Source organism: Pholis gunnellus (genome assembly GCF_910591455.1).
Source record: "Pholis gunnellus genome assembly, chromosome: 7".
Taxonomy (NCBI): domain Eukaryota; kingdom Metazoa; phylum Chordata; class Actinopteri; order Perciformes; family Pholidae; genus Pholis; species Pholis gunnellus.
Window position 1 is genome coordinate 18,713,759 of NC_136533.1, and position 13,525 is coordinate 18,727,283.

Genomic DNA, 13,525 nt, shown 5'->3' on the forward strand with positions numbered 1-13,525 from the left:
TCAGCTTGGTTGGAGTGTCCTGAGTCCTGGTAAACAGAGCTGTGATCCTGGACAAGATGCGATTGGATAATTGTTATCCCTTTCAGTGATCAAAGGATCTGCAGCAGGACTCTAAAAAAGACTGTTTTACAGTCTGGGATCAGAGGTGCGTGTCTGTGTCTGTGAAGGATTTGTGGGGGTTGTGGGAATGTGTACTGCTCTCAGACCTAGTGCGCCACAATAAGCTCATCTTCTCTATTTAAATCATCTCGTTCCTCAAACTCTTTGGATCGACCTTCGTCTGACACAACATGGAAGTTGATCCCCTCGTTTTATTAATCAGGCTGGTTGGTAAACTTGCTTGCGCAATGTCTTTTTGAGTGCATTGCTGCTTCTGAGTATGCTTAACTGCTAACACCCAACGTAAAGCCTGACAACAGTCGCCATCATCATCAGGACAACACAGAGTAATCATCTAACTACCTGACATTGAAAAACACAAACATATGTATGTGTATGTACAAGGGTTTAAGCTGTGGGAGAGATAAGATGGTTATGCAATAACGAGACACAGAGCTGGAGGCTTCAGAACAGCAAATCTTTTCAGTGGAGCAATTTATGTATTCAAGCTAAAAAAAGTGGTGTAACAGGAGCCAGGTGCTTCTTCTAAAGTAGAAACAAGTTCATTCAAACATTACAGTTTAAAGCTGCACTGATCAATATTTTTACATCAGGAAGGTACCAAATTATAATGTGTGACGGGAAAGGGGTCCCTCACAGTGATGAACCCGCACTGTAGCATCGGCTGACTCTGCCGTTTAGCTGTTTTGCGTCTTTGTTTTGGCTTTCTGGGACTCACTTTCATTGCTCTCATCAGCGTGGTCTACACATGCTGCAGCAGGGGGTTTCAGTGAAAAAGCTCTACAAACGGACTTTGCACTACCTGCCTAAGCGGACTGACGAGGGTAGAGACTAGCTGGTGAACGTAATTGAGCATTTAGCTGCTAAATAAGCAGATTTTCCCCTAGGAGTTGGTGAAGACCAGAGCCACTTAATAGTTCTCCTTACCGGCTGAATGTGTAAATAAGCGACTGTTTGCTATGTTCACAATATCAACTTCATAAATGTGGATAATGTTGGTATTGCTTGTTCCTGCTGCCACCAGGTGGCCAAAAAAGTCAGATATTGTAGGTTTTGTGTAGCCCATTAAAACCAAGTGCGTTATCATTGCATATCCCTTTGATATTATATCTGATCAATTGGTGAAGGTAACTAATATATCAAATAAAGATGTCTCTAAAGTAAATAAAAATGTTGGACTTAAGACACACCAGGGTGTAGAGAGGCCAAATGAGCTTGTTGCATAGCTTACTGTTCTTGTGAGCGTATGACTCCCATGCATTCATACTTAGCCACTATAGGCGAACCCCCATTTTACCCCATTATGACTTGCTTCTCTTGCTCTTGGCGTTTCTCGTTCTTCTTAGCCCCGCCCCTTCTAGGACACCCATCCCTGATGGGCTTGTACAAAAGTGACACCTGGGCACTGAATATTGTAATGGTAAAAAATATATATCAGTATCATGAAATGGTTTAGAAACATTTTACGGCTCAGAAGAACAGAGGTAGAGACATTTAGCTTTTTCCAAACATGGTTTACGACCAGACCACATACTGGATCTTACTATTTTACTTTAGAGGGTCGTAAAGACAGACACAGGAAGGTGAGCAAGGGTTCACACGGGGGGTTCTTCCTATTCTTGGGATGTTTAGGGTCACGTAAATGTATCTGACAATGAGATCAAGGGAAAATGGAAGACTAGATAAGCCAGCGTAAGACATCCTTGACCTGTCTAAAGGCAGAGACTGTTTCTGCTTTAGTATATAGTTTGTGAAGATTTGAACTGATGTTGAAGAATGCTTCCAGCAGACTGTGTGAAGAGCTGTGTTGGGGATTCTCCCTCTTGCAAGAGAATAAATGGAACATGACAACTTTGAATGATTTGGAGACTTGTATTATTTTGATTTGCGAATAACACTCTCTTCTCCCGATTAAGATAGAAATATTCTACGACAATATACACCGAAGAAAGGGACCTGAGAGGTTCAATGGATACTCAAAACAGAAGACATTAGAGTTTACAAAACTATACATTTCTCCAAAAATGTGAAAACGTTATTACAAACCGGCGATAATTGAGCCAGCCCATACTTCAACATGCATATTTGTTAATGTTAGAAAAATATTACTCGACACCGGGCGTAAAATCATTAAACAGGACATTTATTCCTGCAAGAAGGAACAGAGTTGAAACACATACAGGTTAAGTGTCAAGTTGCTGCCCAGAGGTCTGTCTCTGAGTCCCTGGATTATATACTGCAGACAACACAAACAAGCTTTGAAGCAGAATGATTTAGTCAAGGTCAGGACCTCGTCTGGACCTCATTTGGACCCCTCCTTTGACAATTTCTTTTGTCAAAGGTCATCTTATCCTAATATGGGAAGACGTCACGTTCTCAAATCAGCATACGTAAATACTGACGTGCACAACAAATTTACTATCTCCCTTGACGAAAGGCCACTAGAAGATGCTGGAGAAAAACAGCTGAGATAGCTTTTAGTGAAAAGGTTCAACACGAGGTCACAAACTTTATGGAAGCAGTTGCCTAGCTTTCAGTGACTAAACAAAACATTCTTTACGTTCTTCCAACAGTTAATGACAAAACATATTCAAGAAACGATATGTAAAAAAATGTGCAGGTTACTACATAAGGCCCTACACAACCATGCCACACCCCACACGTTTTTTTTCACTTATTGTACCTAATTATACCACTTTAGACTGTGTGGGCCTGAATAAACTGTGCTTGATTGACGTCTCCCTCACTCTCTATTAGTGTGCAGGACAAGCCTTCACATTCACATTGCAGATGATGTACACATACTGAAGACCTGACAACTCAGGCGATAATTATATAGTGACTAATTAATTATTTATATAAGATCATCACTTATAAAAGACTTTGTTATGCCTGGTCAGCAAAGCAACTAATAATAGATGAGCTCCTATGGAAGCCCATTACCGCCACTGTGATGAAAAAATAAAGATCTGTAAGTCATTATAATGAGAAACTTTCTCAAAATTATGACTCCGAAGAGAGTCCCCTCTGGCTCGAGGTCCGTCAACAAAATAGTTGAATAGATGGTTCAAATTTGTAATCAAAAGATATTAATTTTATCAAAAGCAAAAACAGTTTAGCAAATTGAATCACACTATGAAGTACAGAAAAATGTATCTCGTGAGATAGAGGTCTATTGCATTCCATCCAACAGACTGGGGTTCCCCAGTCAGCTGTCCAATGGTTAACAACAGAGCCCCCGTTTTGCGGAAAGACTCAGGCTATGTACTGCCGTAAGGTCCTCCTTCTTTCCGTATGTCAGCAAACACGTTTCGTTGAGGGATTGGCTGTGACCTCGATCTGCTCCTCCTCCAACTGACGGATTCCAGTCGGCATCGCCCTTTTTGCAGCTGCACTCATATCTCAAGAAAGAAGTCGTTGTTTCTCGTAAGCCGCACCCTAGCTGACATCCAGTTATCTTCATTTGTTACTTTGTGTGGACATATCACAAGGCATCATTGTTGTACAACACATTCAGTAAGTTACTATTTGGTTTTAAGCATTCTTCAAGTAAACTAATTGTAATTCACGCTGATCATCGCTAGGAGCGCTTTAAGGCCGGTTTTCTCACGGGAAGAACACAAAGGGGTGTTGTAAATATAATGAGTGTATCCTGTGCAAAGCATTCTGATGTAAATCACCTCATTTCTAATGTATGGATGATGAAAGGTCAAAGGTCAAAGTCATGCTGATAACATACTGAAGTGAGTGTGTATGTGTGTGTGTGTGTGTGTGTGTGTGTGTGTGTGTGTGTGCGTGTCTGCTGTTTGCTGGTGCTTTTCCAGGCCTCTGGGGCTTCTGCTTCCACAAGCCTCTCAGCAAAGGAGGCTCTTTAAGACAATCCCTGAGTCACAGCGTGCCTGAGGTAATAAGGGAAGAGTTCTCGCTGAAGTAAAGCAAACATCATCCCCTGCCAGCATCTCCACAGCAAATGTGTTTCAAAATGTGCCACAGAAGATGGGTTTAAAACATATTGCCTCGCTGCAGAGGAGGGTATAGCCAACTGAGAGCTTAGACCCTTTGCTATACACAATGAATAGTTCCTCTGTTACAGTTTCATGGTAGTGACGGCCCTTTATCATCTCAGAGGAGCTGTAAACTTATTTTTAATCCTAAATAAAGGCCCATGTGTTTTATAGAGATTAGTGCTGTCATTGGGAAGTGACATCTCCCTCCAACAGTAAAATAGCTTATTAAAATCACAAAGCTAAATGACTGGAGGAAATTTCCCCTCTGAGTTTCTAATTACAATGTCAACACTTCCAACTTTCTCAGCAGCTCACACCCCTCGTCTCTGCGTGACGTCTGCACAGGAGCCGCTGTGCCTAGAGTGCTGCTTCAACCTTGAGCTACCTGGGAATCCTCCCCGCCGCGCTCCGTCTATCTTCTCTTTCAGCCCAAACAACCCTTTCAGATCAGATCAAGCAGCGCACCGAGCAGTGACCCGCTCTCCGAATGCTCCCATGGGACGTTAAACACGGTCGCCTGCCGGTGATTCAAACCGGTTGACACGGGGAGTATTTAGAGAGATGAGTCTGCTGCACTCCGTCTGCACCCCCTCCCCCCCTTCCCCATCTTTCTTGTCTTGTTATCTTCTGTAAGTGTTATCAACCAGGGAGCCCTGCTGCCTCCTGCTACATCACATCTTACAACTGCCTTTGAAACACTAGTCTTTTCAGGGGAAACGGCCTATTTTGTTCGGTTTTGTGGTGACAGTTATATGTGTGTGCAACTCTCAGGGGAGTAGCAGCTTCAGAGCTCAGTGCTTTGTGCCAAAAACTTTCTAATAGAGGTGGGTTTTCATATCACAGATGAGAACTAAAGGCACTCTCCTTCTCTCTCTGTCTCTCTCTCTCTATGACTGTTAACACTCTCTCTCTTTTTTTCCTTGTCACTCTCCACTGTGACAATGTCATTTCACTCTCATTTCTCTCCATTTCCCTGCAAGCTGTGTGTCACTGTGGCACACACACACACATACACACACACACACACACACACACACACACACACACACACACACACACACACACACAGCTCCCTCTGGCAACTCAAACAATGTCTGGTCTCCATCTGTAACAGTCAGCCGAACGCTCTGAATTTATAAGCAATACTTCTGTAAAAATATATTTAATTGATTTATTTTGGGTGATAATCCAAAGAACCGTTGACATGAAGAGCAGCTAATTTATTTGGCAGTACAAAGAAAGCTAATTAAACAGATAATGGGTCTCATCAGTAGTACTTTCTTCTTCCTTTCTGCATTTTTAAAGACAAGGATGTAGATAAGAGGGACCATTGTCTGCTGAAGACTGTATTTCTGTTTGGAAGCAGCTCATTTGTCAATCAGCACTTGTGTAACCTGATTTAATGAGATTTATGTCCTGTGCATTATAATATCTGATGCCTGTGGGTTCGTCTGGTATATGCATATGCAGCTGCGCTGACACAAACTCAGACAAGCACATGGGCCTTCATATTCTGCACATGCGGTTACACGTGTGTGTGTGAATATATCGATCATCTTGTGCTGTTCCCATGGTTCCCCTCTTTAAAAAGATAATCTCCTGATTCAGAGAGCTGTTGACATGACATGGGCATCATTTGCCTCTTCGTATGGGTTCTCTGATGTCGGTGTTTCGATCAAAACAAGGGGACACGATAAAACAATTGTAGCTGAATTACATTTTTAAATAGAGATATTTAGTGCAGATTGGGTGCTTATTTCACCAGATCTCACATTCACTTACACACTACAACAAGGTGCATGTACTGTAAATATCTATATCTACATTGCACCTTGTACCAGATGTGTGTATTTCACCACAGATGGACATCATCGATCTTTCAGAAACGTGTTCCCGAGCCGTCCACTGCTCACGCGCTGACTTTTCATTTTAAAGACACACATTAAGAGAAGGAACAAAAGCAGAGAAAGTCAGCAAACATCAGAAGTATGTTTTTCTTGTTACTTTGAATCTTTGTCATCAAAATTATGAGAGAAAACATTATGCACCGAGAGTTCTTCCCTCTCCTCGTTCTGTCTTCTATGAAAACACAAGTACCACTCATTCTTCTGAGGACAATTTTGAGCTCACTCTTGCATAAAGCTTTATTCCTTCGAAGCATATTAATTGGGGTATTTGCATATTTGCAGTTGTTAGTTATACGGGAATAGCTCAGAGATACCATTGTGTCATTTTGTTGTTATCAGTTTCCTTTGACAGTGAAGCATATCGTGCTGTTAACATGATCAGTGCTGTGGCGACGCCTGTGAATACAAGTTCCAACTCGAGCATATTGCTTGATTATTTGCCTGTTCCGCCAGTCATATGCAGTCATAATTAAAAGAGGAAATCAATTCAGTGCAGCTCATTGTTTTGATCTGTATTACTCAAACAGTAAGCTCTCTAAATAAATGATGCTTTCTGAAATTCCTGGCATGTATTTCTGCTGGCACCCTGCTGTGCATATTTGTGAGCTTAGCCAAACACGTTCAGAGACTAACAGAAGTCGCTTGTCTCAAACCAGGTGTGAAAACCAATGTTTTGTGGATGTTTTATGTATTTATGTGGCATTTCTTGGTACCATCGAGATAGATTGGTGTATGTATTAAAGCTGCAGCCTGCCGGGTGTAAAGTCAGCATAAAATTGGCAGGAAATCATACTCAGTCAACACTGCATAACCTGCAACACTGTCACGATCATCCGGGGCTGAGTTGAGGACGGTGATATCGTGGCTATCTTTTCTGGATATTCATGGTTTTATGAAAAAAACATTCTGCTTAAAAGAAATATACATTTTGTAAAACTGATTCCTGACAAAACTGTGACTACTTTTAGATAAAATTCTGAATTAGACAACAATACAATTATTGGTCCATAATCTTCTATTACTTTTGTTGGAAGTTGTATGGAAGGAAACAAAGTATGTAAACTAGCAAGCACAGATAAAATGGAGACAAAGTGGAATTTAAATGCACATGCAAATGCTCCATTTCAATTAAACTGCAGAAAATAAAGAAGCGAAGAATAAACTGAATTTACTCGTTAAATGAATAATATATGAAAAATCGAAATAATGAAAGATACCTAGATATTTGGGGGAGGTGGGAGTGGAGGACTGACTCAGTACATAGTTCTTCACGTAGTTCTTCGTCAGATGAAATTATAAAATGAAAGCCGTGTAAAGTAAAGAGTTACTTCCCAACGCATAATCTTAACTCAGGCTTCCATCAACAGTGATGGCCCTGCAGGCTCACATGTATATTCTTCAGTATGTCACATCTATAATAAAGATCAGCCCGTCCAAGAACTGGAGGAAAACAATTTTGACCCTGGACCCTACAAACACACACATCTGAAACTTGAAGCCACATGCTTCTGGAAGTACAACCTTGATTTGTTTTATGCATGTTTGATGGGTTAAGTTAAGTTAACATAGCCTCGGGCTTGTGAATCTGCTTGAGGTTACATGACAGAGAATATGCTCGAGTGTAAACTTGTCTTTCTCAAAAAAAAATCAGTGCTGTGTGCTCAGAGTCGACATATACAGACAGTAAATGGGCTGCAGTCTCTGAGGGAGCGTATGCAGCGGTCAGTGAGGTTAGATTCCCATTATCTTAATGATCCTAATGAAGTAAAACTCTGAGTCATGCTGCTCTGTCATTATTCACTCATAAGCCTGGAAGAAACTGCTGTAGACTGCTCTGACAAAACATATCAACTTGACTTAACCACAAAGAATAAAAAGTACGGAGTGGAGAAAAATCCATGTACGGTTACTTAGCTAATCAATTAGTCAAAACATTTTGTTCAGGGGATAAACCGAAAAAGCCAACTGGAGGTGTTTAATATGTTTATTTAACCTTAGAGGTCTGTTTAGAAACAAAGCTTATACAATTTGACACAATGGTACAGATACCCAACAGCAGAGATAATAAAGTTACAGTCGTCTCCACAACAATCAAATACAACAATAACATGCAACTTACACATCAATTCTTCAGTGTTATTAATATAATATATAACCGTATGACACTCACAGGGGGCATTTAATAAGTACTTCTACCGTTGATACTTAAAGTACTTTAGTAATATGTCTTTCGTTCTTGGACAAAAATACAAGCCTTCCATAGCTGTACACTATAGATGTGGGTGTAACTTGACTACCGAGGGCACACCTGTAAGAAATAGTTGTCACATTACAACTGTGAAATACGTTACACCATAATTATTGCAGGATGTCATTGTTGCCAACTGTTTGGCTACGTTTACCAGTACTGTACCCCGTTAAGTACCCAGTGCGAACAAAATACTGTAAGTAAACTCTTCTTTCCTCTAAAATACTACGTACCCACTTAGTAAAATACTTACAGTATAACTTATCTGTTTTTCTCTCTAACATTCCCAGTTGTTACTCCCTTGTTTACCTGTACCTACATTTAAATACCAGTAGGAACCGGTAAGTATTCATATGTGCTGATTCATACAACAATAGTACACCGTGAGTTAAGGGAACTCGCACGGTAAGTGCCGGGTACTTACATTGTGAGTCACAGGCTATATAATACAGTATCAGAGTTTTGCCAATGGTATCTGTGACTTGAAATTGTTCCTATTTCTCCCTGCGCGGATGCAGATAGACTCATGTCTCTGTGTTGTTAATGCTGCAGATAAAAACTCACCAAAATCTTCATGGACCAGCAATAGTTTTATACCCTCTGAATGTCTGGAGGTTCTGTTAAGCGTTACTCTGGCTAGACATCTGTAATGGTTGGAATTCTGATGATCAGCTTTTAATTGCACTGGGGTCGTAATTAAATAACTTCTGCTATCTGACTAACAGTGAGACACCACTGGATCTCACTACCAGGAACTCAGTAACGAAAACCCACAAACCACAAATGAGATTGAGTCGTCTTCACTTCACGTAGGTTTGTTTGCATCACGCAGAGTACAAGCAAACCGAGTTTTCCCAGGATCAACTACCTCAACGAAAGAAATACACACCTCTTCATACCTCTGGGTCTGGTCTGGTCTGGTCTGGTCTGGTCTGGTCTGGTCTGGTCTGGTCTGGTCTGGTCTGGTCTGGTCTGGTCTGGGTCTGATCTCCGGGGTTCCTGCCGCATCTGCTTCTAGACTACCACATCTGTGATAAACCTCCGGGTGTCTAATTATCTTCCGTCTGCTTTCCAACTGTTTGTTATGTTACCACATTTTGTTGTAAATGTTCATATTTTTCTACTTTTAAATGATGTCTTGATTATTGCACTGTGTTCATTGTTTATTGTTATGCACCAGTCACCAAGTCAAATTCCTTGTATGTGTAACTTACTTGGCAATAAACGCTTCTGATTGAGATTTTCCTCCCATCATGCACGTACGTACACACATCTGTCCCTATAGTCTCAGTTTAACCCCTTAGTTACCCAAAACCACAGGTTACCACAACTCATAAGTGTATGTATACTTTGTATTGGTGATTGGTTAATATATGTGATTATTGATACAAATGAGGTTACATTCAGTCTAATACAAGAAGACAATTTCATACCACACATCTCAATGCTGTTGTTGTCTTCAACTCTGCAGGATACAAGCTGATAGACAATGTTGCTTTATGAAAGTGAGAAGTGCCAAGAGATGAAGATAAGAAGGCACGTTAATTAGATTATCGCATCTCCAAAGATGTCTTTTGAGATCAAGACTTCGTTCCACTTGTCTCTCACTTACTTACACACACACACACACACATTCACGCACAAGTATCTCCTTTTAATAAAACATCAGGGAATGATTCTACGTCTTTCAAAAAATAACCAGATTGACCACCAGGAGGTGCTACAGCCTTTGTTTACCTAGTTGGTCCACTTTGGCTGTTGAAGTTCCTGCATCATATTGCAGAAAGTGAAACATGTTTGCATGTAGGTCATTTCTGTTGTCTTTTGGTATAAATGCGGCATCACGTCATCATATTGTTTGCATCTTTGATGTTGTGCACCTTCTATGTATTTTAATAAGGCTGCATTCCTTTATGCTTTTGTTTATACTTTAGTTTACTTTTTTATAACAGACCATACAAACTAGATTTGCATCACAGCTCCGATCCATTTTACAAAAGATTCCTGATGCTGATCCCGAAAGTAAAATTTAACAGTTTGTCAGGATTTAGTTTTTGCCGCTGGGAATCCTTTTAGGACCCCCAAGAGTCCCTGGCAATATTCTGAGAAGCAGTACTGCACTATATTACTTCATTTTCCTCTACAACAAGGGAAAGTCGTTAAAGGTATTAAGTGATTTGTCTCTGCAGCTTGCATTCCTGTAAACTCCTGGAATGTGGAACAGGAGACAAAAGTTTTACCTCAGTTTTACCTCAGTAAAGAGGGAGGTGAGGAGTGTTTCACTTAACACTTTTGAAAGGTTTGGTGGTCCTATTTGGGGAAATGTTGCTTTTACCACGGGCAGTTCATCAAACAGGAGTGGCACTTTTATTTCCTGAAGGAATGCCAGTTGTGGGTCTGTCACAGAGTGGAAGATAATCTCAGGATCTTGATAGCCATCGCAATACTGAGGAGGAACATATGTCCATTTTTTTTTTGTAAAAATCCTGAGAAAAGGAAGAAAAGCATTATAACATGCACTAACCTTGCCTAACATGTTCAGAACGCTAAAAGAAAAAGCTTGAATGCTTGATTTTGTCAGTTGTTTGTCTGAGAGGGAAGATGTGACCATGTCAGCTTTAAAGAAATTCAATAAAATAACAGTTAATGGTGTGTTGTGGAATATTTCTATGTAGATGCGGGATAAGAGTTGGTTAAATAAACAGAGTCTGATGAATGCTCAAAGTAGTAAGAGTCAATTTATTGCTTGCAAGCAGGAGAGCGGACACACAGACACATATCTCAGTGAACTGTGCAAACCAGTCTCACAAAAGTACAAGGCACATGTTTTATGCACACAAGAAGTCACGCCTTTAGTTACCTCATAGGAAAGGGAGTATAAGGTTTTTGGACACGGGTTGATTTGTTTCTGCTCATTATCTGGAATCTTACAAGTGCGATCAACTGGGAGTCAGTTCATACAGAGGTTGGAAACAATGGTTCCCTGTTTCTTCTTCTCGTGTGCATGTGAACAACCTTGGAAGACAGGACATTGGTTTCATGAACTGATTAATACCTCTGTAGGAGTGCTGTGTTCTTATCTGTATCTCTGTACCTTCCCATCAGTAGAACACCATCTTTCAAAACATCCCAATATACTAGAATATATTTTACCATTATGATACTTAATACATATTTTACCATTACAGGTGTCTGCTAAAAGAGATGTAAAAAAACACATCATTAGAAGAAAAATAGTGATGTGAATAGTGTGTACAAAACAATGTTGTCCAGACTATTGCAGACTATTGCAGATGAATCGGGATCCTCATTTTATTCTAACCTAATGACCCCAAGAGCTTCGTCACATGAGGCCAAGTGTGAAGGACTCAGAGGCCTTTCAATACCAAACCAAATCATACTTCATGTCGAATACAACTTTACCACAACACTAATTCATCCATACATTTTCTACCGCTTATCCAGGGTCGGGTTGCGGTGGCAGCAGGCCAAGCAGGCTGACCCAGACTTCCGTCTCCCCCGCAACATTTTCCAGCTCATTCTGGGGGATCCCGAGGCGTTCCCAGGTCAGCTGGGAGATGTAATCCCTCCAGCGTGTTCTGGGTCTTTCCCGGGGTCTCCTACCAGTAATTCAATCAAAGGGAAACCAAAGATTTGGCTTCGACAAAGTGGACACTAGTTTTTACAAGTCATCCGCAAAATTAAATCAATGGATACATCTTTAGTGGAATTTATTGGTCAGGTTTTCATTCAATGTCAAAATCAAGCATTCAAGCTGTTTCTTTTAGCGTTCTGAACATGTTAGGCAAGTTTAATGCATATTAAAATGCTTTTCTTCCATCTCTCAGGATTTTCACTTTAAAAAAGAAATTCACATAGTCAGTATTGCGATGACTATCGAGATCCTTAGATTATCTTCCACTTCCTCCGTTCCTCTCTTTTGATGATCTCTGTGACAGACACAAGTAAATAAAAGTGCCACTCCTGTTTGATGAACTACCCCCGGTAAAAGCGACATTTCCCCAAATAGGATCACCAATCCTTTCAATTCATTCAGGTTTTCATTCACATATTATTATTATTATTATTATTATGAATGGTAGTCCTCCTAATGTCGTTTTGATCTGTTTTTATTCTTCTTGCATCTTATTTAGCTTGATATTTTCAACAACAAACACCTTATTGTGAAAGAATAAACTATCAAGATTGTCTCAAACTCCACACTCTATATGACTAAATGAGAAAAGTCTTGGTTAGAAATAATAACGTGTATTTTCTGAAAATGTAATATCTTACCAATTTAGTGCAGAGAGCAGTCATGTAGCCTAAATCATCTTTTTCAGCAGCCCAGAACTTTAAATTGCTTTTTAAGTGTTAGATTTCAGGCCTGTGGAACTAGCAAATCATATGTGACACTATAAAAAGATGGCTGAACAACTTGAAAATAACGAACACAGGTTGGTGTATATCTGATATCCTTCATCTGCAGACTGTGAACACATTGTCACTCTTGCCACACGGACTCATAGACCGGAGGCTCGAGGTTGCAATTCCCATTTGAAATCAAGTCGCTACCTCCACCGACCCTGAAAGACAGCCGCCGTCTATAAAAACAATCCCTAAGCAGATCTGTAAGTGTGCTGGTTCCGGCCACAGGGGTCAGCTCTGGGTTACTACAATGTCAGGAAGAAAAGTGACCATTAAGTCTCCTCCACCTCCTCCATCAAAAAGCAATACCTTTACACAAGATGAGAACATAAGGGGTGCTGTAACAGCCTCAGGCCAGTACCGTCACCAGACAAACAGTGTGTAGCGTATGACACACACACACACACACACACACACACACACACACACACACACACACACACACACACACACAGTGTCGTTTTCACATTTTAGAACCTACAATAGACTCTTAAATTCAAGATTAATGTTCACTATCACCTCTCAGGACCCCTCTGGAAACTCGGTGCCATGCTTCAGTTTGATGCACAATACATAATGCTGTTTATAGTTTATTTGACTTTTTTCCGTTTTATGTTTTTCTCCCCTTGTGTGTCCAGGTCTCATGTTGGATTGAATCTGTGTCTGGTTTTGGTTTTCTTCTTCTTGTGTTTGTGAATATTAAGACAAAAATCTTAGGTTGTTAATGGCATAATTAGATCAAAACAATTGTTTGACTGGTCACATTATGCTGATGAAGATTGTAAAATAAAATAAAGGAGGGGCTGTTCTGCTTT